The sequence below is a fragment of the Eleginops maclovinus genome, chromosome 5 (assembly GCF_036324505.1).
Source record: "Eleginops maclovinus isolate JMC-PN-2008 ecotype Puerto Natales chromosome 5, JC_Emac_rtc_rv5, whole genome shotgun sequence".
Lineage (NCBI taxonomy): Eukaryota > Metazoa > Chordata > Actinopteri > Perciformes > Eleginopidae > Eleginops > Eleginops maclovinus.
In genome coordinates, this window is record NC_086353.1 from 17,091,718 (window position 1) to 17,117,555 (window position 25,838).

General features: G+C 41.3%; 1 protein-coding gene across 4 annotated transcripts in view; it reads right to left on the reverse strand.

Annotated features, from left to right (window-relative positions):
* add3a (adducin 3 (gamma) a) overlaps positions 1–25,838 on the reverse strand; it is a 95,200-nt gene that overhangs the window by 44,296 nt on the left and 25,066 nt on the right. The window contains exon 1 of one of the 4 annotated variants that reach the window (XM_063883199.1): positions 17,995–18,225. The exons of the other annotated variants lie outside the window; for them this stretch is intronic. The gene's annotated coding sequence lies outside the window, so the exon portion shown is untranslated. Of the gene's footprint in view, positions 1–17,994; positions 18,226–25,838 lie in introns of those variants that run through there. 4 annotated transcript variants of the gene reach the window in all.

Below are 25,838 nucleotides of genomic sequence, written 5' to 3' on the forward strand. Positions count from 1 at the left end.
GCTTAGGGAATACAATGTTGGACCGTAGGAAAATCAGAGCAAGTATGCTCATTTAGGATCCAAAATGATCTATTCACCTTTTAAGCTGATTAGCAAAAAGAGGATAAAGATGGAAAAAGCTGAAAATAAAGACCCATTGATTGACATTCACTATTGCTTGTACAGGTCACCTGTTTTGCCGCATGGGAATAATAGTAATCACTTTTAGCTGGCACTGATTCCATTTGCATTTGTCACATGGTCACATTGTATTATGAAGCCTGACAATGATATATTTTCCATCTCGTCTTTTCTTTGTCAGCATGTCACTAAATGGCTTGAGACTAGCTTCCCTTTACATTTTCATGAACGCCTAATCAGGTTTTTATTTCCTGTTTAACATGTATATGTATGTTGTGTCCATAAATGTGTGCCAAAAGTTATGTGATGGAGTTGCAATGGAAATGAAATATAAAAAATCTCTTGCACTATAAGAGTTTAAAGTAAGAGTATGTTGAGAAGTAAAGGGGTTAGGCCTGTTGCTGGTCATCCAGGTGCACTGTAACATCTTTCTCTCTGCTTCATGTCACATGACCCATTTTAAACCGAGGCCTCAATACTTGTGGACTGTAGTCACTCCCATAGCAATCACAGCATATCAGATAACCTCACACACACACACCCACAGACTTTCCCACTCCCTGTTGGCAAGAGAATGCCATGCACACCTTAAGTCAACAGAAACACAGGATACAAGTTTATAACTTCCTCTAGTTGTTATACAGTTTTCATGTTTTTGTCAGTAGGTTTCCCTCCATCTTCTTGATCTATTTAAAAGTCTATCCTACTAAATTTAGGAAAGGTGAAAAAGACATTGAATATGTTCTGTAGCTGTGGCAGTGTTGACCTTTTAAATAAAGCCAAAGGGACCAAATTGAACACGAAAAAAAGAAAAACATTTCCTGTTAACTTTTAGTCCAAAATGGTCGAACTCACCTTGAACTACAACTGAACATAAGTGTGGGACGGCAAGCAAGTTCAAAGCAGACTTTTTGTTTTTGAAGCTAACGGGAACTAAAATCCACACTTGGCAGTCAGTTCAGTGTTTCTTCAATGAAACTGTGACATGAAAGTCAAAACACTGCAACTCAGACAAACTTTCAAGAGACAAGAAGGTGCTTTGTAGATTTACATCCCACAGGCCAATTCCTCTGAATCAAAGCTGTGAATGAGGCGGGGGGGGGGATACCCTTTTATCTCCGGTACTGAACGCCGCCGTGCGTATAGCATGGAAGAAGGCAATGACCTTCAAGAACTGAAGAATGTGTGTGTGCATGCATGAATTAGTGAGTACCCAGGTCCTCATCATTGGTCTGTACTGCTTAGTGGGGAGTAATGTAGGAGTTTGTAAACCGGTAAAAATGCCTGGTCATTATGTAAGATGTCTTTAAAGGTTTGTAAAGTTTATGAAGCATTGAATTCTTGTAAACAAAAAAGTGTTTAATTTGCAGTTACTCTAAGAGGTAGGTTGTTAGAGGTAACAATGAGTGAGAATTTAGTTTGAATACCTAATAGACACACAGGTCCTTCAATATTGTTATTAGGTTAACAGGGCTGGCTCAGTAAAGGGATTCTGACATTGATGTTAGAGCAATTTAGGCCAATTTAAAATAGGATTACATAAACAAACTCAACTGAAACGTTAGAATAAATACTGACGCAGAGACACAAATGCACGCACCGCTGGCTGCTAATCACCCTGTCATTATAGCTGGTAATGACAGAGGCATGGACACAGTTCAACAGGACCCTGTTGCCTTGACCACAAACACAAAAACAAACCATCACCGGGTGTCGCAGATGCTAACTGCTACCGTATGTCCTCACTGCCAGACACTGGCTTTATAGTTAGGCAGAGGGAATTTACCAGAGGGGTCCATACCTCTCCGTGGCTACACAACACACTATATAGGAGGGCTGTGTGCCCATTTAGCTGTCATGTGAATTACTTCACATTTTTCTCAAAGACATCAATGTCTTACAAGACAAAAAAAAAAAGACTTTATTTTAATTGCCCCATGATGTCTTTTTTAAAAATATAAAACAAAATGTTTTATAAAAAAAAGAGTTTTCGTGGTACCTGCTTGGCTGAGCTCTTTGTTAAAGGTACCGATTTAATCCAAATGACTTTTGGTGCTCAGTCAGTAAACATCATTGAACTGAACACCAATTTGTTACTAGTGAAAACTTGTGCTTAAGAAAATGTGCTGCCTCTATGGCAACTTAAGTAATAAAGATTGTCTTTTTATAAAACAAATGTATTCATTACGGAGATCACAGATATGATTTACAGGTGATCTTTGAAAAGAGTAGAATCTAAAACAATGTGTATCATGATCACTGTGTGTTCATATTTGACTGATTTGAGAAAAGGAGTAAGAGTTTTTACTGAAATTCCTGCATCTTTGCCTCACTTCTCCACAGGTTTTCTTCAACTCCACTGGTACTTTAAGTTATTAACTTAATCATGTTGCATAAGTTATGTCATGGATGATTAAAGAATACAAAATGTTGAGCCATATAATCAAGACCCTGTTGAACAACTTCAACTGCAGTTTCACTTTGGCTGGACCCACAAAAGTTGTGCAGAGGAACCTGTTCTATATTTATAAAAAGCCCTCGAAAAGGTCCTGTGCTATGCGGCAGTAGCATATACAGCTTTCCTGCAGTAAAGGACAAGAATATACTTCAGTCCTGCATTTCCAACAAATAATGCAGTTACTTATGGCAGTCTCTTGGGCGTGTGAAGCACTAAGATGGACTGTGTTTCACTATTACAGTAGAAGCAGATCAATCATATCAGAACTAAATGTGTGATTTTGTATCTTAGGCAACAAATTCAATTGTGGGATGCACTAACACTAAAAGTTTACTGGTCTTCGATGCCCAGGAACAGACATCAAAAAGCAAAGTTGTGGTGCCATAAAGCTTAGCAGTTCTAACCAAAGCAAATAGTTTCTGTGCCAATGCCTCCACTCCAATCAGGTGAGCACACATTTACACAAACTACCATGTGGAAACAGATAGGCAAATTGCAGCATGATAGTAGCTTTAGGGGATTTATAACTTGCTAGAGTTGTCGTCTGACTTGTTTGAGTTGCAGCCGTTATTTATTCATTCCAATTAGACATGTTGTGCTGCTTTTGAAATCTGACCTGTAAAGTTTTTTTTATGATGGGATCAGTAGTCATGTGTATCGAAATGCAACAGATTTATTTTTCTCAGCTTTATTAAGCACAGTTATGCAAAAGTGGTTTAAGAGTTGACAACATTCAAGGAGCCAAATGCATTGTGTTTCTGAAAGGACCTTTTCACAGAGAATATGACCTTTTTGTGGAAGACCACAGTCACATGGTGGATCAATAACTAGGCCTTTTAATAACTGAGCTTTTGCGTCTATGGTTTGGGGGAAAATACATTTTCCAGAAATCTTTGTGAAATTAAGCAGAACTTTTCCCCTCAGAGAAAGCTGCATTCTGTTCCACATGGAAAAGATTTGCTACCACCAACTTGACTCTCAGCTTTAATAAATACACATCAACAGCTTGGCTGCCTTCCATATTTTCACACTATCAGAGACTCACAGCTGAGTAACGTCAAGTGACTTACCCCAGGTGATAAGGTGGGAGTAAGAGCGGTTTTGTAACAATTTGAAATGCTGAAATAAAGCACACTACGTGATGAAGAGCACTCAAGTCGAGGGTTCATTGTCAGTTCATGAACTTTCTTTCCCCTTTTCTAAAGATCTGAATCAAACCTTTGTTGCTGAATCTAATTCCATGCTCACACACAATATGAATTCAGATTTAGAAGAAATCATGAATAGTCTTTTTTGTCAAAAGGAGTTTGACTATTGTTGCTAATGGACTCATGATTCGTCTGTGGGCAAGCAACGAGGCACAACACTGAGGGGGCGTCGGCCAAATAGCTGTGTGTGTGTGTGTGTGTGTTGGTGTGTGTGTATTACGCAATGCGAGGAAGCAGACAAATTCAATATGTGGGTCTGTGTCTGGATGAGGTCATTATGCATGAAGCAGAACTGCAGCCCCATCACACCCGCAAAACACATACACACACAGACACACCACACACACACAAGCACACAAACAGTCACATGCTGACATGAGTTTCCATAGCAACTCCAAACAAACAATCTGTGCATGGGTTAACCCACCCCGCTAAAGAAGAGGGCGAAACCAAGAAAGCAAGGAATAAACAGACATAAAAGTAAGCCAGAAAGCAAGATCGAAGATGAGGGGACATCCCATGGGATTCCTGCAACTCCATATGCTTCAGTTTATGCTTCCTCTACATCTTATTCATAGCAGCAGTAGTGCATTAGTATTCCTAAAACCATCTTCATTTTTGGTAACTTCACTTCTAGAAAACCCCTTTTGTTGAACACTTAAAAAAAGACTTAATTTCACAAGACAGATTCTGAAATAACATCATCCCACGGGCAACAAGCCCCCCCTAAAAACAGGCCTTTTCATTCACCTTAGAGCTCCAGAGACAGTGAGGGGAACAATCCAACCATAGCCATGCAGCTTAGATTCAAAGGGAAGGCCGGTTATTGAGGCTTAGTAGCTTCCAAGGTCAATCGAGGCTGAAAAAGGCCCACATCCGCTACATTTAAAGGACACTGGCATTTAACCGTTATGTTGGTTAAAAAGACCTTTAACCATTTGGACTTTTGGCATTTTCCTCTTTGTTTCCCACACCGATTCCCCAAAGATAAAAGCCGGAGCTCTACCGTAAGGTTATGGGCTGCAAATCGGGAAAATGACAAAACTATGGGCAGAAACTAAGAAATTAAGTTGGACACTGGAAATCCAATGAAATCACTTTTTGTTTCATTAGCGTCAAACTGCCAATATTTTACTATAAATAAAGGTGTAGTTGCTATCCTACAATGGTGAAAAGTGAAATGCAGGAGTGTGAATGCAGCCCAATAAATCAAAATTAAGTAATAAAGTTAGTTGTCGAACTTCAGATTTCACTGATTTATCAATAGATTTGGGTCGACTAGAGGTATGTAGGGTGAACATGACAGTGAGGAAACATATAAACAATTGAAAAAACACTGACAGTAGTTTTTAAGTCTCAAAAGCTGCTATCTGGGCAAGACTTTCTGCACCTTTGTGGACTCTGCACCATATGGGTGGTCTTCACAGACTGGAATTCAGACAGGCGGCTTTGATGAGTTCTTGTTTAATTTGAAACAAAATCTCAGCATGTCTCTAACACAACAGGAAGGGAAACAAGCAGAGTTCTCCTCAGTGAGTCACTGTCCCTGTGCTGTGCTGTGACCCCTTCTATTGCATCTGACCGCTCAATGGTACTCTGTCAGAACGAGGGAAAGAGAGCCTCCAATGTGTGTTTGTGTGAGTGAGCAAGCCCCTCCGTGTTTCCGGGCCTGTCAGGCTGGAGCCCAGGGGGTTGCGACACAAATCCATACAAAGCATCCATCATTGGGAGGGAAGTGGCAGCGACTGATGCTGATGACATTCAGGGGGTCAGGGATCTTGTACAGGCACTCGGGGTCCTTCCTGGCCTCGTCAAAAATTCTCTGGCAGTGCAAGTCAGGCAAATATAGCCAAAGGTGAAAGAAATATGGCTGAGAGAAGTTTGTTGAGCTGGTACTAGTAGTGTCTGTCGGATGTACAAGCGTGTCTCTACACAAGTTTTTGGCATCAACACAGCAGTTTCTTTCCAGTAGAGTTGGAAGTCATGATGCATGAGTTTTCGTAACCTTTACAAAAAAAAAGACGCCAGCATCAAAAAAAGAAACAGAACAGCTTGAAAGGCAAGCATTTGTTTTGATGAGACAATATTGAACCAGATCTAGTGTTTTTGGAGTGTTTGTAGATTAAATCGGCTTCTTTTGCTGCTTCCCACACTAATCAAGGAAAACATAGCATGCTTGTGCTGGTTAAAGCCATGGGAAAATAAAAGTTATTGTAGCATAGATGCTTCTGGGATGCCCGGTACTTAACATGGGGTCAGAGCTCTCTATTAAGAGGTCCTTGAGTAATTTAGGCACAATTTCCCTCCATTTGTGGCCTGTGAAACTAATTGTATTGATCCCTGTCTCCCTATTGCTGTTGTTTTGTGGTTATCAAAATGTGTAGTCTGTAGGGTTTCAGTGCCTGACTCTCCTTCTGTGCCAGTCAACCATGCAATTGTTGTGTGTGTGTGTGTGTGTGTGTGTGTGTGTGTGTGTGTGTGTGTGTGTGTGTGTGTGTGTGTGTGTGTATTTGTGTGTGAGTGAGTGAAGGAAGGAGAAGCTTCCTGTCAGGATGTGGGGTTCAGCATGGGGACAGTGGCACTTAGCCAGAAGTCACAACTTTCTGCTGAAATCCAGTGCGTCAGTGAGTGTGTGTATTTGTGTGTGTGTGTGTGTGTGTGTGTGTGTGTGTGTGTGTGTTTGTGTGTGTGTGTGTGTGTGTGTGTGTGTGTGTGTGTACTGTTGGATGCATTCATGGGAAATTGTCCACAACCTGATTGCTCTGACTGCGGAGTATACTTCATTTCAGAACAGTCATTTCATCGACTGTAGGGAATTCTTCTACATCATCAAAGAGATTTGGGATCATGCGGTGGTATCTGCGTTTTTCCTATACCATGATCATGGTGGGAGGCTTCTCTATATACAGACTGCAGATAATTAGACCACAAAGGAGGAGAAAAAACTCCACAGCCTGGTCCTCCTACTCCTGCCTCTCTTCTCTTTCATATCATATCTATTCATCTACTTTTTTATCCTCAATCGACCCTATACACCTTTCTCCGTAGTGTGTCTTTCTTATTTAGATAATGTTTTGAAATCATTTGCATCTGCACAAGAGCATTAGAACTGCAAATGAAAGATGAAAAAGATAACTATTTGACGCCAAACACAGACCCCAATGACACTTGTTCAATAAATACCACAAAATTACAGTTTACAAAGAAAGAGGGTCATTCGTCATAAGTCAGTGTTTAAGTCTGTTGGGTGAATTGGAAAATTGCAATCATCCCCCGATCATGCCATTTTCTTGCAAGCTGTTCTTTATGCACTAAGGAAGTGGCTGAAAGACAAATGGCCATAGTCAACAAGTCAAATTTTTCAACTCTGACCATTTTAGAGAACTCAGATGCAGTAATCAAAATGTGTTTCCCACCCCCCAATCAGGTTTGAGTTAAATCTTGCTGTAACGTAGTATAATTTCAAGGCACCAAACACTTTTCCACACAAAAGCATAAATGACCTTACCTCCACAACTGTACGAGTGTTTCTTTGTATGTTTGTACAAGTGGATCCACCTGTTTCCTCACCCATCCTTCACATTTCCACTTACACACCAGTGCACACACAAACTGCCATGCTTCCCAGTCAGGAATAGCTTAAAGGATATCCAAAGAGAAGCAGTGGATCGTTGGGGCAACTTATTGTTCCTGGCAACCTGTGTGCTATATGACTCACAGTCGCTGTCATGGAGACTGGGACCTTGTGATGCAATCAGGAAGGAAAAGCATATAGGAAGTGACCACAGCTGACAGATTGAGTTCATTTTGACTAAGAGATGTGAGATGTTGTGTTAAAAAGAATTAAAATAAATGCTGAGAAGAGGTTGAACAGAGGTTTGTTTTAAGCCATTTTTGCTTCAGTTGAAAAAACTCAGTTTATTCAACTGAACTGAACCCCTTTAAAAAGGCAGAACAAAATCAAAGAAAGGATTACACAACATCAGTGGGATCATCAAGCATCAGGGATAATCTTTTCAAGTGTTAAGTATAAATAACTGATTATTCAGAAGTTAGAAGTTACTTCAAGAAAAAACTCCCGAAAAGCTAATGGTTACTAGGAACTACCGCACGTCACCGTGTATCAGCGTCAAATCAAATTGGCTTTGTCAAATCGTCAGTTTTACATTTTCAAACCCTTTAAAAGGTAAATCAGGAGTCATTATTTTTGACAAAAGAAGACGTTGAATTGAGACAAACTTAAATTCAAAGAGCTGCAAAGGCATTGATGGTGTTGAAGTCTGTTTAACACAAATAGGGAGTAATTGTGTTAGTAGTAGCAGTATGTCTAAAAGCAGCCTACTTCACCTGGCTTGGCAAAACTCTCCAGATATTTAAATGTTTCAGACAATTCCACCATTGGACACTTTGTTTACACTGTTAAAACATCCCACAAGTGACACATGGTACCGCCTTCAGGATTCAAACTGGGCACCTTCTTCTTTAACTTCATAAACTTTCACCTGATGCCCTGTCAGGTTTCAGACATGCCACGTAATGATTTAAGTTGGCATCACAGACTCGTGATCCCACAGTTGGATCCATGTCAAAGGACGCTGCCTTCTGGGAGGAAACATACGGGCTGCAGGGAGATGCAGGTTCTAAGGTTACGTCTCAATTAGCCAACGATTTGTCGGCAAGGCAGGTAAATGCTATGATCACCCCAGGGACCACATTGCAGTGTCAGTTTCAATTAGCATGATCAAACATGGGGAAATGGAGAGAGATGAGGAAAGGAAAAGAGAGGGATACAGATGCAGAGTAACCTCTCAGAGTGACCTGTTCCGGATTTCTTTTGTCTCCTGTTCAACGATATGGGAATGTCAGCCCCAAGAAATGTTGCTGTATACATTTTTTATAGCTGCGCAAGGTTATACTGCAGCTATGCACCAAAAAATCCTCCCTCTCCTTTTGCTCCTGGGCTGACAGCACCATCTTCATCCCTCATTCCCTCCTTCTACTATCTCCTCATGCACTAACGTCACTGGTTATTAGATAAAGATGGTAGTAAGATAAATGGATGAACACAGTAAGATGAATGGATGAACACAGCAGTTGGCCTTTTCCTACTTCCAGGATACTGTCAGATTAAATTGTACATAAGTTTACAGAATATCGCCAGTGGCCATGAAAAAGGAGAGTAATGCTTTAAAGTTGAGGCGATGACTTGACTCTGTTCACAAGGTGCCTGATGGAACAGGCAGACTGGTAATTTCTTCTTTGGTCTCCCACTCGCACATGCACAGTGGTATATTACTGAATCAGTTCCCCCAGGGTAACACTCTGCACCGATATCGCTTTCAAGTCCGTCCCTCTGCTTAACCAATCAGAAAAGACGCCCACAGCAGGCCTTTCTTGGTGTTTAAGGACGAGCATGAAGGGGATCTTTCCACATTTAAAATGAAGGCAAGAAAGATTTATGGCTAGTTGGTGGGCGAGGTAAACCATGACCATGAATTGCATATGGAAGAACTGAAAAAAATCACAGAAAACGATACGCCATCAGAGTTCTCTTATTAACAGCCAACAATGTTGGATGGCTTTAACAGAGGACAGCATGGGGGAATGATATGATGGTGCGATCACATATGTGTGTCAGTAATAAAGCCCCTGAAAACTGAATTTCTGAATATAATTTTTTGAACAAGGAGATTCATAGGCTCTGGCAATTGGACAAATATATTGCAGCGAGCACAAACGTAAATATATCTATATACTTCAATTAAAAGTTGGACAAAAAGTTCCTTTAATATCTTGGTCCCTCAATCCCTTCACTCCTTTCTCCTGCTTCCAGCTGGTGTCCATCCATCTGTCTTTAATCTTCTTTCTGTACGGCTCACTTCAAACTTCAACATTTATTAGTCCGACTCTTTGAGCATCCAGTAGACGGTGTTTGGCATTTGAACCCTCCTTACTCCATTTTCCACTTTCAACTACTTCCACTTTTCCCCGTCTGTCCTTTGCTTCACTCATTCCTGCTCTCATCTGTCTTTCATCGTATTTGTCCTCCATCAGGTCCTTCTCTCTCACACTCTGTCCACTTTTCTTCTTGCTGAGAGAAGGACAGTGTGGCGTCCTGGCAGCAATCCACCCTCCCCGCCTGGGTGGAAAAATAAACAAGCGTCCACATGTTCCCAAGGAATTTTAATGACTTCCATAACTCTGACTTCATTACCTGCCAAACTCCAGGCAGCATCAGAGGAACAGTGGACTATGGACAAACCAGTGTTGGTGGCACTGATGACAACCTTTGTGAGCCTACGCCAAGTAATACCCTTTGAAGAGCTGAGCCATATTGACACATTTCTAAGCTAAAAAAAAAAACTGAAACTGACTAAAATGCATCTTAGTTTCTCTACTATGCTACTATCGCTATGACTAATCTGTTACGTGCAAATGTCACACACATACTCATACATCAATCGCATCAATAACGCCCAGGGGAAGATTGGGACCTAAAATGCCCCATGGTGCTTGATCGATACAGCACACATTAGAAGTGCAGTGGCTTGTTGAGCAGTGATCAGTGCAGCCTCCCAGCAGGGAACAACTGCACTGACACATGATACTATGGCCCAATGTCGAAACAGTCTCTGTCCTCAGTGGAGCTGTGACATTACACTAAAAGGGATTGGATCAACATTTGAGGAGAAGCAGGAAACTACACAGGAAGTGGCTTTTATTTAAATCTCACCATGGCTAACTTTTTTGTTTTAGTGACCACTTAAAGCGCTTAACAACTCAAGCCAGAATTCCCCCATTGACACACATTCAAACACTGGTGGCGGTGGTTACCATACAAAGGGGCCACCACACGTCTAGTATCTTGTCCAGGGATACTTCAACATGTTGACTGCAGGAGCCAGGAATCAAACTACGGACCATCCGATTGCAACCCAACCCTGGTATGTAAAGTAGTCTTTCCTCCTTCCAATGTTGTTGCTGTCACTTTGATCCAATCTGTTTTTTTACAGAGCCTCCCATCAGAACCGTAATGGCTTCTAGAGGGCGGTATTTAAACTAAACATTGTGTGTCTCTGTTGCAGAAGGCTTTTATTGTTAAAACAACCGTAGCTCTGATCATAATTGAGTAAAACAAAAACACGTGATTGTTCATAAGCGTGTCTTTGTAGCTGTGGTTAATGAGGTCCATAAGCGTCTCACTGTCAGGTCTGAAACCCCTTGTTAGGAGTGTGTTATACAGGGGCTGTGACCGACAGACTGCCAGGTCAAACTACAGTGACCTGACCTGAGAATAGACGAGGAGTTAATGGTGGATCTCTGTTGAAGGCCAAGGTATGGCAATAAATCTGTGGAATAACTTCTGTCACACTAAATATTGAGCCTTTTAGAAACAAAAGAAGAACCAGTGAGTGGATGAAATAGTTCAGAAGTGAACAGTCTGCTTCTCATAAATTCATATCAGAATTTGAACTTGTTGGGTCCTGGCTTTATGTACACTGATTTTCATGGGGGCTGCATTACATCTGGTAATTTTTCCATCTGACTGGGTTTGTCCTCACCTTCATTAGCAGCACATTACAAAATAAGACCATGTGTTTTATTACAGATGTGTCAGCAGTGGGGAACACCCAGCCCACCAGCAGGACCACTGTTTAGATTTCTGATCTAGGCAGTTGTGTTTTTCTTTCCCTCTCAACCCCGGGGCCAGCTGCAGAAGATATAACAATACGAAGGGAAAACAAAAAGAGATTAACATGATCTCTTCCCTTTTACTCACACCCCCAACTCGTATCCCAAAATGGTCTCTTTCTGTAAATGTGGCTCATTCGAGCTCCCCCGCCCCACTTCTCAATCCCCACTTCTGCTCGTTTCATCTGCGTAGTTATGACCCTTGACCCATGAAATTGATATGTCACTCAGTCTTGCACAAACTCTGAAGTCTCACACACTCACAGATTTAGTTCCCCCACTTCTTTTCCCTTGTTGGACCCCATCTTCTCTCATGCGCAAAGAATCTGGCCTGTGTTCTCCAACTTTAGGCTCACAATGATTAGCAGGCCTTGAAGTTTATACCCAAAAAACTCCCTCAAAAATCGTGATGTCAGAACTTTACACTACCAAGAGATCATTTTGGTCCTCTTTGATTTTTATGATTCTAGATGGTTGAAAATATTCACAATTCCCTTTTTACTGTTTGAACGTTACAAGTTCATGCTGACTTTTAAAACTCTCCCTCACAAAGCACAAAAGGTACAGACGACCACAAAGAGTATCGATGTATATTTCCGGTAAACCTGATAAAGAGGATCAGGATCAGAAACTACAATGATAGTTCAAACAAGTCCATTTCCAAGCTCTAATCCAGTTTGTGTGACAAATGTAAGAAACAAAAGGAGCGGAAGCACAAGATTAAGGGATTCAAAGAGAGTATAAAGGTTTGGGATGAAACAGGGATGTTCTCTGAAAAAAAATCCCTTTTCTTTCTCTTCAAAGAGCATTTGAAATCCAGGATGGTTTGGATTTGATTTCCTGAAAAGTGACTCAACAAAACATTCCTTTATGCTAAACCTGAATAGAAATGGGGCCTGTCAATTAAAATATCCTACGCCTACACATAATACAAATAAATAGTTTGCATTTATTCTTCTTCTTCTAACCACAGTTACACAACATGAACTTCTCCTTCTGAATTCACTTGACTTGCTTTACTGCTTTAGAGAAAAGCATAGTGATGAACAATGCAATTGTATTCTGCTCACAGTACCTTGTAAAATGTATCTAAACCAACAGTTGGTAAAAAGATTATGACTGTAGTAAACACAATTCCTGCTTTAGTAACTAGGTTTGGTTATAAAACCAAACCACAGCTGGTTCCAGCACTGGAGAGCTTCACACTGATGCAATTCCCTTGATAGGTGTGGTACGCCCAACTGGAGTCCCTCCTCGCTCTACTCACATATCCACTTCTGGACGGGAGAAACCCCATCCTGACTTTTTAAATGACTTCCAGGTTTTGGTTAAGAAGGAGGGATACAAAGGAGGAAAGAAGTGATAGAAGGAAGAGAAGGAGATTTAAGGGGAAATTGAAAGGTTGTGTGCTCAGCCCCCTCACCACCAGAGTCAATATTTGCCAGGACAGAAAAGCTTCCAGCTGAATGATGAAGTCATTGTTTTTAGGAAATTTAAAAAACAAGGTTCTGAATTGTTTTTCATTGGATTCCAGGGAATATTGAGGATGATGTGTTTGTGCTTTTATTCAAGCATGCAAAAAGTATAATCTCTGCAAAGACCTGAGACACATCACAATATGCAAAGCTTCAAATCTTTGTTGACTGATATCACATGTGGTACAAACAACGAGTTATTCCTTTTTACAGATTCTCCCCTTCTTCTAAGATCTCAAAGTACAGATGTTCCCTCTTTTTTTTTTTTTTGGAGGCTTTTTGCTTTTAATCGGAGAGGACAGTGGAGAGTGACAGATATGTGGGAGAGAGAGTCGGGGTGGGATCTGGAAAGGACCACGGGTCGGGAATCGAACCCGGGTCGCCGGCGTACGGTGCAGGTGCCCCAGCCAGTTGCGCCGGGGCCAGATGTTCCCTCTTTATTACCTTAAAGAAACATTTCAGAAAAATCTCTACCTAGGGAGTGGAGAAATTAGCGCCTTTGATCTTGCATTTGTTAGCAACCATACTGAAAGTTAATAAGGCATGAAACATTACAATCAAACACCTTTCAACTGTTTATTTACAACATACAACAGCTACTAAAAAAACAAGAAAGGCTTCAGCTGGATCCCCAGTGATAACTTTGCTTGCATCAGCAGTAGTAACTAATGCTAAAAAGGCTGATGCCAGTTTTATGCAAACAAAAAACCCTGAAATTCCTTCCTAGGAACAGCTGATCTGGTATAAGACACATGATAGTCCCTGTGACTCAGCACTTGTCTGCTATTATCATTGCCAAGACAGGGAAGGGATCTGTTCTTGACAAAGGGGAGATTGAGTAGAATCTATACTTATCAGATGTAGACAACATGCAAGGTCTGCAGAGACAAATGTTCATCAGGCATCTCAGGTCAAAGTTGAAATACAACAGTAAGTGAGTGCACACAGCGCTGGAGAAAAAATTGCAGATAGAGATAAAGCATAGTGATTGGAGTGAGCCCAAAATGAAATTAACTTTAATGGAAAGTAAAGGTTGGTCATAGCTGCAGGGGAGAAATGTCCATCTGCATCGTGTCCCTAGGCCTGAATCATCTGGTGGTTTTGGTGAATACTGCAGAATATTTCATCTGGTGGAAACTTTTACTCATGGTCTTTTTGCATCATTCAGAAACAGAACTAATGTTGAGCATGCTTTGCTTTCATGTATGCCTAAGGATTTAAGAATTGAAGAAATCGTTTTTGATCATAGGCAGGCAAATTTGCCAATCAGAGTGACATTTGTTGGGTTGGAATCTACTTTAAGGAATTATTAAACACCTGTAAGTCTAACAGGTGCGTAAAGATTCTTCTTTAACTGAGAAATACAAGTCTAGTTACAAGTTCATGAGAGAAACAGCATGATCTGCTGCTTGGTGAAGACATTTTTAGAAAAACTTTCCCATGAACTCTGACCTGGCCAGAGCAGACTAAAAAAAGTGTTGGGAGAAGTTCAAAATGTTATTGGTTTCACCCTACAAGCATTAACTCAATGCGGTCAAGGCCGACTTTGAGCCCGGTCAGAGGGGTCTAATCACTGATGGGCAATAACAGGGGCAAGAGAGTGCCACACATTTCTGTGGGCCTTTATCTGTTTAACTGATATAATCATCCAGAGGAACATACAATGAATAGAGAGAGTTTCTCTATCATTGCCCTTTCAGACATCCTTATTAAATCAAACAACGTCATTTACAAGAATTTGATTAAGTGAGATGATTTAACCGTCTGTAGGAGAGGAGTCAATCAGCCTATGTCAACAAGACACTAGATATGAATTTAAGCCTGAAGGAAATTGAAGATCAGATTTCCATGGGAATATCAAAGTTTAAAAGACCCAAGTTGCTTATGAAAATGACCCTGACTGTAAAAAATAAAATAATAATTTGGGCATTCCTGGTCCATGATTTACCTTCTGAAAGAGACTGGGTCTCAATGAGTTTGGGCCCCCTGCGTTTGCACCTGCATAAAAGCTGAAGTGTGTGCAGTTATTTGTCAAAGCTCAAGTCTTAGACCCTCAGTGGGACCCAGCCCAAATACATTTGGTTTAACTTAGAGCTGGATTGCAGAGTTTAATCAGACCCAAATCAAAAAGAATCAGGGCTTTCATCAGCCAGAATCCGACAGCAAGGATTTCATCACTCAGCAAGCCAACAGGTGACGCTCCAAAGAGTTTACTGAGCGGGCACTTTCATACAAACAATCAGCGATAAAAAAAAAGAAAAGGAACAAATTTATGAAGTTTACACACACACACACACAAATTGCGGTTTTCGATAGAAAATTCAATGCAGCTGACACGGACAGCTGGAACCCATGCTGTATGACATAATCACTTGCAAGCAAGCCAAGCATTTAAACACACACACACAAACCAATGATTTACAACACAAGTTAAAAAGATAAAGTTAAAAAGAAGAGTAACACCAACTTCTTGAACCACAAGACACCCCTTTTCCTGTCTCTTTGTAACAAAAAACACTCAGTCACACACACACACACACACACACACACACACACACACACACACACACACACACACACACACACACACACACACACACACACACACACACACACACACACACACACACACACACACACACACACACACACACACACACACACACACACACACACACACACACACACACACACACACACACACACACACACACACACCTCAGTAAGTGGAAACATAAGGAGAGGAACTGGAGCTCTGCTTGGGTCACCAAGGTTGATTGAAACACCGGGACAATACTTCACCTCCTCGGCCTCAGCATGGGGGATATAAACTCTTTTGGCTGCTTCTAAAATGTTATCAAACTACATGTACAAGGTTGAATATACAATAACTCAGATGTAACACGGACAGATCTTGCTCAATTTATCACAAAGATATATCTAAACCATGAACTGAGGAGAGCCATGTGGTGTTCAGAATTCAGATGACTGCACTTCGGGAGAGGAAATCAAGGCATGCAGGACTGCAGATCATTCGACCTGAGGCAGCAATATTTCGATCAAGGACCCTGGCACACAAAGTCATTCCTGAAACAATAAGAAACATCAGAGAACGGCCACAAGAAGAAGACCAAACAAAGCCTGCTGCAAAGGTCCTCTTTTATTACTTCTAAGCTGAAGAGCACTGGACAAACATTTGATTGGATGATTCAGGATTCGTCAGAGGGCTGAGGCCATCGTCATGGCAGCTAATGCTATGGAAGCAGGATGTGTACGCAGAATAGACGCCTCCTCTAAAGACAGACTCTCAAAGCAGAACAAATAGTCTGAGTACAACACTGAAAACCAATACTTTTTTTGCTTCAACAAGATATTTGGGTTATTTCAAGCATTATAAACATTTTACTGATCTGATTTTCAGCAAGTACAACATAGTCTTTAAAACCAAGTCAAGCAAGTAAAAAATGTTTACAGTTTTCATCAGCATTCTTTTAATATTATACTACCCTACTATGAGTGTTTAAAAGTATTGTTTCCCTTGGTGAAGAACACTGAAAAAATTGTGTCTTTGTGTCTGCGCGTTAGGGGGTTGCTGCTCTCAAGAGGCTGCCCCATGACGCAGGTGTCTGGGTCACTGATGTGAATCCTTCAGACTTCATCACTTCAGCGCTAAGACTTGACAGCAAGTCAGAATTTATTCACCAGCAGCTGGGAAACTATTTCAACTGTGCAGGAGGAACGGTGAGATGACAGGCAGGAAGACGTGAGCAAATATACACACTTGTGAGTGGTAAATCTACATGGAGAGTGACATTTTGAAGCTTTGTTCGATGTTTACAATAAGTGTTACCAAAATTATTTAAATGTAGGTTACAATGTAACTTCATTAAAAAAAACAATAGCAGCACAAACAAGATACAATTTGACCTCTAAAATTCCTACTTCAAGCCACAAGGCAACACTGTAGTTGGAAGTTCTCCTTTAGATAAAACACGCATGAATAAGGAGAACAAATTTGCTCAAACTGAATGTTGAAATCAGAGAACATTGAGCTGGAGTGGTTCTTCTGCAGCGGTTTAAGAAAAAAAACAACAATTAAATGACGTTGATTCGAGGAATGCAAATCCATAATCATGCCAGACACTTCAGTCAATATAAAATCAAACAAAGCAAAGCAACTGTAAGCAAGAGATTCAGGGCCGACAAACAGATAGCAAAGAGCAATGAAACTGCACATTTTCCCATCACTCAGTCCAGTTATCCATCCATGAAAGAGGGCCTTTCATAGGAACACCCAGAAAAACAAGAGCCCGAAATAGAAACGAGCAGCTCCTTATCACTGCTCGGTCAATGGTAAACAGACACCTCTGAAAAGAACGACTATAGCAATTGACGGTATTACTCCTCCTCTCCCTCTGGGGGTAGAGTGCAGGATAAGAGCCAGAGGAAACATGAGAAATCATAAACTTTTAAAAGCTATAACAAGTGGAGGACTAAGTATAGGCAATCTCTAATGGCCAAAATGCATAAAACCCAGCCCCCTCTATAAACTACTAGCACATGAACCTCCCCCCCGCCATCTACCCACTAAGCATGCTGACACTTGAGAGGGCGGCACCTCTCTTCTGCACACAGAATGCCATCTCGGGCCCATTCACAGCTCCCGGCTCTATTCTTCTCCAGAGTAAAAGCAATCTAAAAGGAGGGATGAGGCCCTTCTGCTATTCCATTGAGCATGAAGTAACCAAAGCAGAATTTTCTCTTCCAGGCTTAGAAGTTTTATCATGTAGACTGAACTCAGACAGCAAGAAAAATAACATTAATGTATGAGTTTATTACAGAATTGTGCTGCTTTACTTGGCACTGTCAGCCCTTGGAAATGTCACAGAGGCAGCAAGAGCATACAGCAGTGAGATAGCCACCTGGACTGTGCTGGACACAGCATCCATTATATCAGTCACTGCACACACACACATACATTGACACAAAATTACGCAACAATCAGATAGCATTGTAAAGAAGAAAAAACTGCACTACGAACCTGCTGCGAGAGAGTCAAACTGCTGCCTCCAAAGCTTCCTCTTTAGTTGAGATCCACCTGCACTGCAGCGAGTCCTCTGCTAGTACTGCTCGCTCTCTCTCTCCCTCACTAACACGCCTCTCCCATTGTAGCTGAATGCAGTGTAAAACTGTGTAGCCCCTGCCCTCTTCCCTTCACGCTCCTCCTACAGTTTCTCTCTTTTTCTCCCCCTTCAGTGCTCTTCCTTTCCCACTCTGCTTTATCTGGTTGTGCGCAGAGAGCAACAATGATAGAAACACAACTTATCTGCTGCACAAGCTGCAGAGGACTAGTAGCCTGAACGCAGAGAGAGGCTGTGGGTGATGATGATGGTGGGGGTTAGAAGAGGGGACAAGAAGGGGGAGGGTCAAAGCTGCTTTAAATTCACTCACACAGGAGTGAGATGACAGGGTCTTTTCCCCACAGGAGGCTTCATTGATCTTTTGTTGAAAAGATCTTCAAAGATTTTCAGAAATAAAAACACTCATTGGATGTATTGTCTATTATTTACTTAAGGTCCATTAAACTATTGATCAAAACACCTAATTTTCTTCGAGATCAAAGTTTTAATTTCTCTTCTCCTCTCCAACATCTAGGTTAAATTCCACAAAGTCCTTTGCGCAACAAAAACAAAAATGCCACAGCTTCTTTCAGCAAAGATTGACAAGAGAGCTTTCCCCTACTTTCCCTCCATTTTAAGGGGTCCCTCCCTACCCATTATTCCTCCAAAAGACATCAAGCACTTTCCCTGATAACAGCTTAACAACCTCCTCATGAGAGGAATTTCACCTCCACACAAAAGAGTTTAGAGAAGAATTTGACCAAAACAAAGAAAGGTACTTGCTGCTTGGCACTTGCGTATTCCCTATCTAGTGGAAAGTAAAGCTAAAAGGTTGACACAACTTCTATTCCTGACGATAAGCCAGCAGGTTGTTATCTTAGCTTAGCTCGAAGATCAAAGGACTCTTGCAGCACTAAAGGCCCCTTATTACGATGAATTGTGTATTTAAACTAAGGTTTTACACAGATTATAGTATAGTGTGTTAACTATTAGTTGTTAAATGTGCAGGTGGTCAGATTTTCGTCAGCTAAGGACCGAGCAAGTCTAGCTGTTTCCAATCTTTATGCTAAGCTAAGGGGCCACAGAGTCCCGTTTCATATTAACTGTACAGGCAAACTGCTTCTTAGTGGACGTTGTAGGGACTATATTCCCTTCAGCAGACACAGGTAATTGATATGTTTTAGAGCTGTCACATTGTTTTGGTTAGGATAATTTGTTAACAGGGGTGATATAAAAAGAGGCCAGAGGAATGACATTAGATTAGCATGTGAAAGGCTCTATCTCTGACTTCACACTGACTCAGCTGTCCATGCAATTTCAACTGAGAAGGCAATTTCGAATTTCTAACTCGTCTGGATTAATAAAAGCATGTGCAATCTCATCAGAGAGAAACAAAGGCAATTCTGCAAACAGGTGTTTCTGAATATCAGAAGTACTTTATTTATCCCAAACTGGGAAATGTTTGCGTTGCAGCAGCGAAATACAAAGAGAAGCAAAACAAATACAAATAATTAGAACTAAAAAATAAAGCACAAATACAAATGAATGAAAATGAATAAAAATGAAAATGAAATTTACAAATGTACGAAAAGGCAATAATAATATAGTGTAAAAGCATTTTTTCATTTCATTAGTGACATTATGATAAGATAACAATTGAGATAAATCCTTTTGCAAGACATCTTAGATTTGTCAAAACTGTTTAGAAGAATGTGAATAGGCACAGGGACATTTAACTTCCCTTATGTAAATAAATGGCTGGTTTGTGTCATTTATGGTCAGCCAGGGAAACAAACAAATCTCAAATGAATGTTTAATTGCTGCTTCCTCAAAGAACGCTTCAATTTAGAGAATAAAATAACAGTTTTACTGCTGACTAGCACAGAAACTAGGCAGACAATAATTATAGGAAGCAAAAATACATATAGGGCACAAAAAGTAAGTGAGCCAGCTGAGACTAAATCAATTCAGATCAATTATTTAAGCAGAGAGAGGGGGATTATGGGGAGACTCACTCGACACAGGCTACTGTATACCTAGCTGTCAATCTCTTAGAGGCAGGGATTCCCTGCCTGTCTGTGTGGTGAATGAGGTTTTATGTTTGTCAAACTGCGTCAAGGACAAGAGGATCAATCCTTCACCACAGCTGAAAGCAGTGAAACTCCCTCGCTGGAAACTATTTTGTTGTGGTGTGTTAAAGCTGCACTGGAATAAACAGCATCCTCAGTGTAGTCTTGAATCCATAGCCGACTAATACCTCATGTTGTCAGAAAAAACTAAACGTGCATGGGCAAGAATGTCATACAACCACATAACCACTCAAATATCATTCTTATTTTCTCCAAGGAGGTTATGCTTAGATCGGTTTGCTTGTTTATTGTCCGTTGTGTTTTTGTCTGACTGTCAGCAGGATTACAGAAAAACTACTGGCCCATTTTAATAAAGCATATTTAAAGTGTGAAGCATCAGCCAAGAAAAAAAACATTTCATTTTGAAGCAATGTCTGAATCAGGGAACGGATAGAAAAATTATGTTTCAGTTTTGTCAATAGTGCACTTGTGCCGCATTCATGTGGAAATACAATTTTAAAAAACTCCTGACCCCCTTAAAACAAAAAACTGTTGTTGTTTTTTTAACTTCTTTGTAGCACCCATTTGTTCCACAGTAACAAATTAACAGCACATTGAAGGACCGGCACAACATCCACCCTCATGATGTCCCTATGGCTATCTCAGACTGTGCATACCTGTCCCAGAATAAACCTCGCCCTCTGGCCTCTGGCCTCCTGCTGGATGCTTGGTCTAACATTAGCACATATTTGAGTGAAATGCGCGGGGCCAGGCAGTCTCCATTGGTTAAAAAGGGAAGCACATCCAGATTATTTATCTGCTAGTTGTTACTTTCGACAATACCTTCTTAAAGGAGAGGAAGGACGAAGATGGAATGGAGCAGTGCACTTTATACGTTAATAAGTACTTATTAAGTACCACCCACTCTCTCCACCTGCAGCTGGACAGACAGCGGAGCTCCTTCTCCAACAGACTGCTCCAGCTCCGCTGTCACGAGGACAGACACAGGAGAACATTCCTGCCCACTGCGATAACCCTGTACAACAACTCACCTCTGGCTGAACGATAACTCTCTGCTCCATAGCCTCTCTGTGACCACTGGACTTAAACCATTACATCCTGTAGATTCTATATTTATTCTATTAATATTCCACACCTCTCACACTTGTTGTACATATTACATGCTGCTTTATATTTTGTTTTTATATTTTGTTAATATTTTTTGTCAACAAAAAAAAAAATATATATATACATTTTTATTTTATTTTTTTGTATTGTAACTATATTGCCTTGTTTTTATGCTGCTCCAATGTAAAAAATTCCCAAATTGGGATCAATAAATGAATTCTATTCTATTCTAGGTAGGTGATAATACAGCTCAGGCACAGCAGGATGAGCTCTAAGGATGAGTGGTGATGCTATGTGTGCACATACAGTATGATCTGTGCATACCATTACATGACCTTTACCTTATAAATCATCAAATAAATAACATAAGAAGTACATAGCTGGCAGCGGTAGGGACAACACTATTCACAGAATTGCAGCATCAACAAGGATAAGTCAAGAAGTATTTTTTAATTTTATTTGACAGAATGTTTTCTTCTGAAAGGGAACAAAATGTGCCTAAAATAAAGTCATCCTTTCTTTGCCAAGAATTCAACTCATGCACGCACTGAGAACAAACCCTTTTTATTCTGCCTGCAAACACTCAAGGAGAGCAAAGCAACATAACTGCTGACGCAAGCTGAACTCCGCTGAAAAACCCAGAGGAGGTGCTGGGATTCACCTGCAGTGGCCTATTGGCTTGCATCCAGCACTGGAAATAAAATAAAGTATTTATGTGGAGTCGAGAAAACTTGATGCTAGAGGGCTCATATTGAAGTTACTTTTTGGTTTAGAAACATTAGCCATATGTTTTCAAACTGTCCAGATAATGCAGGAAAATAACCGGGCAGCTATATTGGAGAGCATTGGGTCCAACTTGATAATTACAGTAAGTCTTTATGAACAAACCTGGGCACATTTTGGAAGTGTACATTTTGTTTATTGAACTCCTTGAGGAATATATCATATTTCCTATATCCTAGCTTTATGCATGTTGACATAATATATAATTGAGCATATACTATTCTTTACAATAATTAACCCTTACAAAATGGCCCCCATCACGCAGCTTCATTAAAAATGTTCCAATTTATTTTTTCCTTGTTAATTCACAGAATTCGGTCAACCTGAGTCCTGAGGCAACCTCCCCTCACGGCGAGGGGTGTAGAGACTCTTGGCCTATTTGTAGTGGAAGCAGGGGTTCTCTTTAATTCTCCATGTTGACTGTAACACCATGTGACAGAGGTAAACATGGCTTTTCAACTAATGAGTCCATGTCTGACAAGGTCAGGAGGTGCTCATTATGGTAAAAATACACACAGCGACGGGGACTTAAACTCCACCTTGTGATCAGAACATGTTTGCAACCTGTCTCCAATTTAAAGGTTATAATCCAAATCTTAGAATAGCGATGAAGGGATGTGGTCTAAAATTGACCTTACATCATTTGAACAACTAGTCTTGTTACTCATTTGAAAGGAAAGAATTTGCAGTCAGGTTAAGCAAAAACATGAAAGTCAGGCCGTTAAAATATGAAAATTCAAACTTATCTCCCAGCGTGGTCCAGCGGGAGCAGTTAAGACTTAAAATCTCACACAGCACTGAAGGGGGTGGGGGGTTTGGGCTGTGAGATCCCCTTGTAGAGGCCCAGGCTGTAAGTCTGCCTGACTCTGGTGGAGACAGCTAGGGAGAGATACAGACAAACAAAGCTTGCTGCCAAGCATCGTTACTTCCAACACCCATTCAACTCCACAGCACATTTCCACTGCCAGCTGCCAGATCTAGTGATGATATCAGACACAAAAAACACCTTCTTTGTAAAATGAAATAAAAATCTCTCCTGCAGAGCAAATTAAATGTATTCAGGATGAGCTATTGGAAATAAAAAGGGTTTGGAAAGACCTCTCTCCATTACGCAGAATGACTGAGGGGAGTAAATATGTTTGTGAATAATGATGTTTAATGTTGGCTGTCAGTACCCTTTACATTTAGAGGGATATTGAACGTGCAGTTAATAAAATAAAGCAGAATGATATTTTGATGGTGCCCTTTTAATTTCAGTGTTATTGACCCTTGCAATTAATAACTTTATAACATATTTAAGAGCTGAGCCAAAATGAAGATAGGGGTAGTGCAAAGTTTCAAGGTTTCAAGGTTTTATTTGTCATATGCACAGCAGATACAGCGTATATGTTGGCAATGAAAATCTTATGTCGCGTGCTCCTCCAACAACTCAACATACATGGTGCAAAAGATAAATAAAATAGTGCAAAAGAGAGAAGAATATTTACAATAACAACAATAAAGATTTGAGGATGTGAAATATATACATATGTGGAATACATTGAAAGTATTTAAATACTTTACTCTGTGGAATGAGGAGGTATGGACAGATGCATATATTACGTATAACAGATGTGTATGGCAGATATGTATAATATATAGATATGTGTACTATAAACAGATATGTATGGCAGATGTGTATAATATATATATATATATATATGTATGTGTGTACTATAAACAGATGTGAGTAGACATTCACAGAGCTCAGGAGTTCAGCAGTCTTATAGCCTGTGGTATAAAACTGTCTCTGAGTCTGGTGGTCTTGGTCCGGATGCTGCGGTACCGTCTGCCAGACGGCAGCAGACAGAACAGATTGTTGCTGGGGTGATGGGGGTCCTTTAATATCCTACCGGCCTTCTTCCTACACCGCTGGGTGTAGAGGTCCTGCATGGATGGCAGCTTCGTCCTGGTGATGTGCTGAGCAGTTTTCACCACCCTCTGTAGAGTCTTACGGTTGAGGGCGGTGCAACTGCCATACCAGGCGGTGATGCAGCCAGTCAGGATACTCTCGATGGTGCACCTGTAGAAGTTGCAGAGTATCCTGGAGTCCATGTTGAACTTCCGCAGCCTGCGGAGGAAGAAGAGCCGCTGTCGAGCCGTCTTGGATATGACCCTGGTGTGATGTGTCCATGTCAGGTCCTCACTGATGTTTACCCCGAGGAACCTGAAGCTGCTGACTCTCTCCACAGGAGTCCCGTCGATGGTGATGGGTGTGTGTGCCTCTCTCTGCCTCTTCCTGTAGTCCACAATCAGCTCCTTTGTTTTGCTGACGTTGAGATGGAGGTTGTTGTCCTGGCACCAAGATGTCAGGGCTCTGACCTCCTCTCTGTACGCCGTCTCGTCGCCGTCTGTGATCAGGTCGGTGACGGTCATGTCGTCAGCAAACTTGATGATGGTGTTGGAGCTGTGTGTGGCCACGCAGTCGTGCGTGAACAGGGAGTAGAGGAGAGGGCTGAGCACACAACCCTGAGGGGCTCCGGTGTTGAGGGTCAAGGTGGAGGATGTGATGTTCCCCATCCGCACTGCCTGGGATCTGCCCGTCAGGAAGCTCATGATCCAGTCACAGAGGGCGCTGTTGAGCCCAAGGTCCCTGAGCTTAATGATGAGCTTGGAGGGCACAATGGTGTTGAATGCTGAACTGTAGTCAATGAACAGCATTCTCACATAAGTGTTCCTCTGGTCCAGGTGGGAGAGGGCAGTGTGGAGGGTGAGGGAGATGGCATCATCCGTGGACCTGTTTGCTCTGTAGGCAAACTGCAGGGGGTCCAGTGAGTCAGGGAGGGAGGAGGTGATAAAAGTTTTGACTAACCGCTCAAAGCACTTCATGATGATGGAGGTGAGTGCAACTGGGCGGTAGTCATTGAGGCAGATGGGTTTTGTCTTTTTGGGGACAGGGACAATGATGGACTCTTTAAAACATGTGGGGACTACAGACTGGAGCAGTGACCTATTGAAAATGTCTGTGAACACATCTGCCAGCTGAACTGCACAGACCTTGAGAGCACGGCCAGGGATGCCATCAGGTCCAGGAGCCCTGTGTGCGTTGATCCTTTTCAGAGATCTACACACATCTGCACTGGTTAAAACCAGTGAGCAGGGATCCTGGGCCTTTTGTGCCTCCACAGCCGGGGGCTTCTCAAAGCGTGCATAAAATGTGTTCAGTTCATCTGGGAGAGATGCAGACACTTCCTCAGCACCACTCGTTGTCCTTTTGTAGTCTGTTATTGTTTTTAGTCCAGACCACATATTTCTGGCGTTGGAGTTTCCTATTTAGCACTTAAGGTAACAAGGTACATGAAGTGCCATCCTTCCAATTTCCTTTGCCCATAAGTATAATGTGAGTTGAACAAATTTCTCGTATGCCTCCACGGTTAGCTGAAACAATAAGTATTGATGAATTAAAACAAATGGAGAGCGCATTAAACTATCATAAAAAAAGTATATTGGAAATGTTCCAGGCATATGATCGCTACTTCCTTAACACATGCATTTTTTCTCAACACAAACCAGTGCAGACGTACAAAAAACAATTACAGTAAATGCAGCGCTTGTCACAGCCTGGCCCATCGCCCCTCATCCTCACCTGAGTTGCTTCCCTGCTTGTGAATCACCTTCCTGGCCTCAACGAGGTTCAGCTGTCCCTAATCCTCCCTCTTCCCCAGTGTATATAAGCTATGCTGTTGCCTTGGTCAGTGCCAGTTTGTCTTGTCTGTCAACCAGGAAGTACTCCCAGAGGAATCCCA